Here is a 7,272-nt window from a genome sequence, read left to right as displayed (position 1 = left end):
GAAGCAAAATAATTAAAGCACTTTAGCTGTAATTTCAATAAGATGTCCCACCCCCTTCAATAGGCTTCACTGAAATGACAGCCTTTCTGTAATAATTTGGAAGGCTTTGCCTGACTTGACTTTAATAGATTTTAAAAGAGAATTCGATTTTTTTAAAGAACAACAACAAAAAAAAAATGTGTGTGCCATTTTTTTCTCTATCCAGGAAGGAAGAAATGTTTTTAGATATTTTGAAAGGTAAAGTTAAATAATCAAGCTATTCAAAGAGATTAAATTTTATATACAATATGAACACATTCTGGGATCTGTTTGCTTCTCTAAAGCTGATAGTTTAGCTGGTACAGTTTCCAAATATTATCTTGCTCTTGAAAGCAAATTTACAAAAATGCATATGTTCTCCAAGTCGCAGGTCCCAGGGTACATTTTTAACTTCCACATGAAAGGCTAGTTGAATAGGCCCGGAAAGGATGATTTTGTCACTGTCCACGAGGAGTGTTGTATAGGGAGGCAGGAGCCCAGGCAAGGTGCACAGCACCATCTCCCAGGCTAATCCTGCTGGCTTCAAAGCCTCTCTTGGCCTTGCTGGAGCCTGGGAGCTATAACGAGTGTCACACTCCCCAGTTTGCCCACGGGTCAAAGTGCTGAGGGATGCCCTTCACTGGGTTGTTAAAAGAACTCAAGACGATAAAGCACCCAAAGTGCAGAACACAGGGCCTGGCAGGAGGCAAGGCCCGACCACCAGCAGCCCCAGCAGGTGCTAATGCTCTGGCCACCTCTGCCCACCTACACGGAGGTGCCCCAGACCCTCCCTCCTCAGGTGCCCAGAAACTACAGGCATAAATGTTTACTGAATTACAGAAAACCCCCGAGGGCCCAACAATCTAGCCCTTCCATGAGCCAAAATCCCATCCAAATCTATGGGAATTACGTGGGAACCTCACATGTGCAAGGGAGAACATCATTATAATTAAGGCTGAATGGGCATTTCTGTGATTAATCTCGATTTGAGGGACTCTATGGGTTGGCTTTTACAACCTAAATAGAGCTACTTCATCCTGCGTTAAGAGTCCGTGTGCATGTGTAATTCGGTAACACAACAACAAAAAGCTAAAAAATCATGAAGGAGGCTGATGGTCCCCGATGGATGGAAAAGGTGGAGTGAAGCAATGGGGAGCTGGCAGACCAGCATCCAGGCTAAAGAATCAGCAGGGAGAGGAAGAAGCAAGAGCCAAGCCCACCTCGGTAATGAAAGACCCAGCTAAACACGGCTCAGGTAATCAAAGCTATAATGCATTGATAGAAAACTTGCAGGTTAATGTCAGCTCAAGCCTACGGTGATCATTTCTCCCATGTCAAAATGGCACTTAATTTTCTCATTGTAAAGCTACAGAGTAAGAATAGGTAGGTAGAGGAGGGGCAAAAAAAACCCCTACAAACTGGTTTTCCTTCCTGCACCTCTTAACGCCCTCGAAGCATCTTCAGGACGTTCCTGCCACCACCCACCCAGAGGCCCCTGCCCCTCAAAGAAAGAACAAGTTGCTTTGGCCAACCAGAACCTTCTCTACCTGCCCATGAAGCCTCCTAGCCTGGTGTCAGAAGGCTGTGGACAGGCTTCTTGGGTCTGTGATGAAACCCCAGGGGTCTTGCCATGAGTGTGCCTCCAGGAAGGGGAGATCCTCGGCCGCAGTGGAGGGTGAATTGTGCCCATTCTGGAGGCAGACTGGGTAGGCTCTATTCCTAGAGCCACTGCCCAGCCCACCACTCTCACTGCCTGAGGTTCCCTTCCTGAAACTTGGGACAAACACAGTACTCGCTCTCACAGAGAGGGTGTAAGGATTAAATGAGGAAAGTATTTAAAACCCATGCCTACCACATAGTAAGTGCTCAAAAACAAAAACAAAACAAACAAACAAACAAACAAACCCACTATCCCACTATCCTCATCCTGCCAGCAGGATGCCAAGCCTCAACTCTGAGACCAAGAACTGTTACTTTCCACTTCTGGGTTTGCATATGGCAGGCAGGGGGCCCAGACCATAGTTCTCACCCACAGGGCCTTTTTCAGGGTATAGCTGATGTAAAAACGCAGTTGAGCCCCACACCTTCGCTCCAGGTACCCTCCACCCATGATTCTTCCATTGGAAGTCCTCCCTCTTCTCAGGGCCCATAGGTCTGCCCCGTTTGGTGCAGGGCCCAATGTCCTGCCGCCGCAGGGCACTGGGACGTTATCTATCTCCCACCAGCCTGTGTTTTCTCTGAGTGTGAAACCTCCCTGTGCTCCTGGGCATGGCCAGGACAAGGCCTGGCACGTGGAAGGCCTGGGAAAGGAGCCTGATTCCCAGCCCCCCCCCAGGGGACACATGGAAATGTCTGGTGACATGTTTTATGGTCACAACGGGGAGGTGCTATTGGCATCTAAGCAGAGGTTGGAGGTGCTGCTGAGCATCCTACAATGCACAGGACAGACTCCCACAAGTGGGTAAGGCCCACACTGCCACTGAGGGGCAGCTCTGGTCTAGAAAAACAACGCTCAGATCAGTCTAGCAAATTCCACCAAAGGCCTCACCCTGAATCTTGTCTCTTCAGGCAGATAAGCCTGACCCGGCTCAGAAGCTATTGAAAAGCCAAGGATTCCGTGTCTTTGCCGTTGCAAAACTCCACTATAAGAGAAAGACCAAAGATCTACAATGATTTTGAAAAGTGAAAGTTGGGTGGGGAGGAATCCGCAAGCAGCCAACAGAGCCAGCTAAGACCAGCTCTGATCTCCACACAATGAGGACCTATAGCAGAAAGTCAACGGAAGCCTATGGCATAAACTGGGCAGGAAGGCCCCCCTGCTACCCCCAGGCATTGCAGAGACCCAAGCTGGGAGGCTTGCTGAGTAGCCCACCTTCCTGAGGTGGCTTCCATCCATGTCTGCCCTCATATGGGAAAAAAAAAAAAATGGGTAGGGTGAAGAACCTAAAGTGGCCTGCATTCCCCAGGATCCATACCCTGAGGACCTATGTTCCCCTACGCTGCACACAGACGCTCACAAACTCACTAATCTGCCCTGAGTAGTACAGTGTGGGCAAGAAGGAAACCATCCCGGTGGAGGTGATTCCGGGCAGACAACACCCTGCCCAGCCCGTACACATACACACACACATACACACATGGATGCACATGCACAAGTACACACGGGCGTGCACACACATGTACACACACCAGCATCACCACAACTAAGACCTCAGTGTGACTGCATGGATGACCCCCTAGCGTAGCTCGGCTGCTTACCCTTCTAAGGGCACTCAGTGCTACCAAAGGGGGCCCAGACAGTCTAGACCTAAGTCTCCTTGACAAAAGACCTCTCTCCCAACAACTCCCAACCAGGTACCACTCAACCAGGTAAAAGACACAGTGAGCCCCACCAGCCAGGCAGAGCCTTCCACCCCCACCTTGCCCTGGGACTGCTTCTTTCCCTGTCCCCCCCGCCCCGCCGCCGAAGTCATGCCATGGCACGTTCTGGAGGGAGCATGCCAGTGTGCAGGGCAGGTGTGGTTTCACCGAGAAAGTCCCTGCTTATGAGTCCTTACTAGCAGACGGGAGTCTCCCCAATGCCAGTGAACTTGCGCCTTGCTTTTAGACCTCACAATCTGGCCTTCACAGCCTGAGAAGGCCACCTGACCACAAGTGTCCTTCCAGCCCAAATCTAAGGCCTCCCTGGAGACAGCATAAAGCAGGGCTGAGCACTCACCTGCTCTAGGTTCTGGAGGAGATGTTCTGGGACTTCAGTCCTTAGCATGGACAAAAGCTGACCTGGACAAAGCTCACTTCTCTTGTTAAACTTGCAGTCAAGTCTCCCTTTAAATAATGCTGAGAACAAAATGCAAGCTGATATTTCAGCTTACTTAAAAGGCTTATTAAAAACCCTAAATCCAAAGATGTTAAAAAGCTATAATTGTCCTCATTCAAACTGGAAAAATAAATCTATTTTCTTTCTTCTTTTATGATCCTCTTCTAAAAAAAAAATAAGTAAGTTCATCTATGTTCTCATGAGCATCACTGCTGTCTTTCTTTCCCTCCATTCAAGGCACTTTATAAACACCTGTGCCATTCATAGCCAACTTTTGAGCAAAAGGCAACCACGTCTGGGGAAGGCTGTTTAACTCTGATTTCCTTATGCCAGAGATAAGCTTGTCTTGCTCAAAAAGTAAGATGGAGTTCAGAGTTCATTTGAATGGGCTTGTGGATTTTATCGGTCTGCGCTGATGGAGATTTCTTTGGTTACCTAAGGCAGAGGAGACAGCCTAATCGCTCAGCTTTTTGGGGCTCAGTAGGCAGTGACTGGACATCTCAGCACTGCCTTCAGGACCCAAAGGGTAACTATGGTTAGTAGGGCTGCATATCCCAGCCACCTCCCTGTCCTCTCCCATTATAGGGGTTACCGGCCTCCGGCTCGGACCAGAGCAGCGTGACTGTCGCTCCCTGCCTGCCCTAAGTCTTCCGTGAAGATAGCCCCAGCCAGCAGTTAACTTGCTGAGTTGCGAGGATCTCCACCCTGCTCAGAAGTTAAGCACTCCAGGCACAGAACAAGATGGGTTTGCAGAGCAGTGGTCCAAGAGAATGCAAATTTATCGAAAGCGCTTTCTCCAGGTTTTCCATAATTAGCATTTATGTCTCCAGGAACTGTCTCCCCGAACCCAGTTTAGGGTGAAAGCATTTTAGAGACTTTCTCTGCAGATGACATATGAGGTACTAACCTTTTTTCATATGCCCAGATGTTAAGTTCATTTTCATCACATTTATGCAAATTTCATTTGAACAGTAAATCAAAAGAAATCTTAAATCATTGTACACTATTTAAAAATCCACACTAAATCCGGTTTACTTGCAGTGATATTAACATAAAGTCCCAGTTAAGGGACTAGAAGGTAGGAAGCAGATGTCGCAATCCCCTCTTCCAGGCAGTGGCCCCAGAGATACCTGGGGTCCTGGCCATCCATCAGATCCGATATCTCTGCCCGGTCACAACTGAATTCAAGTTTTGCCAGATTAGAGGTGTTCCAGAAATGAAAGCCTTCTAAAAGTTTTCCAAACTATAGGACAACAGGGGTCTCTCGGTCCAGGGGCCCGTCATCCATGTCAGTGTCTGGACTGAGAACAGGACCAAGTTCAAAGGCAGGGGCCCAGTGGTGAGACTTCTGGCAGCTCGCTCCCTCCTCAGTGGGGGGAAAAGTTAATTCCTAGGGCTCTGCAGGCCTGCATTTGTCAAGGCGCTGGACGTCAGTGCTTTCATTACCAAGCAAATCAGCCAGGCGGTTAATGGTGGAATCAGGAGACATTTGCACTCTGCTATCAGAATGACATCATAACTAAAGCAGCCTTCAGCCAGAAGCCCTAGGCTCTCCAGAAGCAGAGGCCAGAGGGCTGCCGGGGGCGCCCCCCTGTGACTCCCCAGGCCGGAAGCTGAGTCCCTACCCCTTCCAGGCAGGGTGGTGGGCCCAGCCCCCAGCAAGTTCCTAGGCAAACAGGAACTAGGGTTACAGTTTTCTCCCAAGCTATTCGACTTTCCCCCAGGTTCGGAACACTGTAAATAATACTAATACTATATTATATATTTTTATAAAATTTAAAATACTATAAAAGCGCTTTCCCCGCCAGGCAAGGGTTGGTATTTTATTAATGCAGCTACATTTTGGCTATAGCATTTATGGCATTTCTAACAGAACTGTCAATCTCTCGGTGACCCTGTCTAGCCTTTAAGCTCTGCACTCTCTCCTTTGAGCAACAGAAATAAATGATGCTGGGGAAATGGGGGGGCAAGCTAAGGGAGAAGCCCTTCCTGCTCTTGTTTTGGCTGCTTTTCTTTTTAAAGCACAGCCGATCACTCACACACACACACACACACACACACACACACACACACACAGCCGGAGACACAAACCTTAGAATAATGGGGGAGGCATTTGGCGACGAGCTGCATCCGCGGCGCGGCGCGACGAGCAGCCGGCCCCGCTCGCTCTCGCTCGCTCTCGCTCGCTCGCAGCTCTGCCCTCCACGGCGGCGGGGACCAACTACTCGCCCGGGACCCGAGATGCCCAACTCCACCGCGCCCCAAAGGTCGCCTCCCGAGTCTCGCTACAGGTACACGCGTGGTCCAAACACCTCACCTGGCCCGAGAAGTCGGGAGACAGAGAAGAAAAAGTTCTGCGAGCTGCCAGCCGGGAGCCCCGGAGCCCGCGGCCACAGTCCTCCCGCCAGCCAGCAGCCCGCAGCCGAGGCCCGCCGGCAAGCGCGCGGCTCCGGGCACCTCGCTGGCCGGCTTTGCGCGCTAACCTCGGGGCGCGCCGAGGCCACGGCAGGGCACTTACTTGGCACTCGCTTTGGAGCGTGCAGGTCGTCGCGGTGTTCACTTGGGTTTTCAAACAAGTTTCAGGGAGGAAGAAGGAGGCAAAAAAAAAAAAAAAAAAGATCCAATTATGCAAATGGGCTCCGGACTGGGAGGCGCGCGCTGGATCTGACGCGGCTACTGTACGAGTTCTCGGAGCAGCCCCGGGCCGGGCAGATTTATGCGGGCGCGTCACGGCTACGCCAGGTCCCGCCGCCGGAGCATCTCGAAGTTAATTAAAGCGGTAATGTCCACTTTCCCGGCGACCCTCCGTGCGCGGGTTTACTGTTTCACCGTCCAGCCCGACCCGGGCGAGGGCGGGGGCGCTTTCCCCCACGCCTCTGGTCCTTCCCTCTTCTTGCTCCCCCTCTTTTTCCTCTTTCTCTCCCCCCCCTTTTTTCCTCTCTTTCGTCTCTTTAAGTCGCCTGCCTTCCACTCAGTGAACAATGAACAAAGATGTGAGTGATGGGAAAAGATCGCCCCCTCCCAACCCCAGCAGTGAGCAAAGCCGGTCTTAAAGTAAAAACCCAGTTGCTAATATCAAACTGGGAAAGAAAACAGTGCGTTCCCAGTCTGCCCCCCCCCCATACTCACACACGCACGCACGCACGCTCACCCCACCCCAAGTTCACCTAAGCCCTGGCTGGGGGCGGGGGCGCCAAGGCCAGGGCTCCAGGGGCTGCCCGACTCGCCCGAGACACCCGGGACGCCGGAGACGGGGGTGGTGGGGGATGGCGAGCACTCAGTCCAAGCTCGCTTCCCGCGCCCCTCCCCGCCTGCCCGTTCCCCCCAGACACACACCCCGCCCCGACCCCCTCCCCGCGTCTACACCGGCCAGCCGGGCCCGGCGGCCCGCTCGGGCTGCCCGGCGGCCGGATGCGCTCAGCAAACGCGGCCCCTGT

General features: G+C 51.7%; 1 protein-coding gene across 3 annotated transcripts in view; it reads right to left on the bottom strand.

Annotated features, from left to right (window-relative positions):
* ZNF536 (zinc finger protein 536) overlaps positions 1-6,883 on the bottom strand; it is a 407,924-nt gene extending 401,041 nt beyond the window's left edge. For all 3 annotated transcript variants that reach the window (XM_081806658.1, XM_081806659.1, XM_081806660.1), the window contains exon 1: positions 6,354-6,883. The gene's annotated coding sequence lies outside the window, so the exon portion shown is untranslated. The remainder of the gene's footprint in view (positions 1-6,353) is intronic.
* Between the last annotated feature and the right edge of the window lie 389 nt (positions 6,884-7,272).

The sequence above is a fragment of the Leptonychotes weddellii genome, chromosome 16 (genome assembly GCF_054177405.1).
Source record: "Leptonychotes weddellii isolate Sample4059 chromosome 16, ASM5417740v2, whole genome shotgun sequence".
Classification (NCBI taxonomy): Eukaryota; Metazoa; Chordata; class Mammalia; order Carnivora; family Phocidae; genus Leptonychotes; species Leptonychotes weddellii.
Note: the sequence above shows the minus strand (reverse complement) of the source record. Positions and strands in the feature narration are given on the sequence as shown.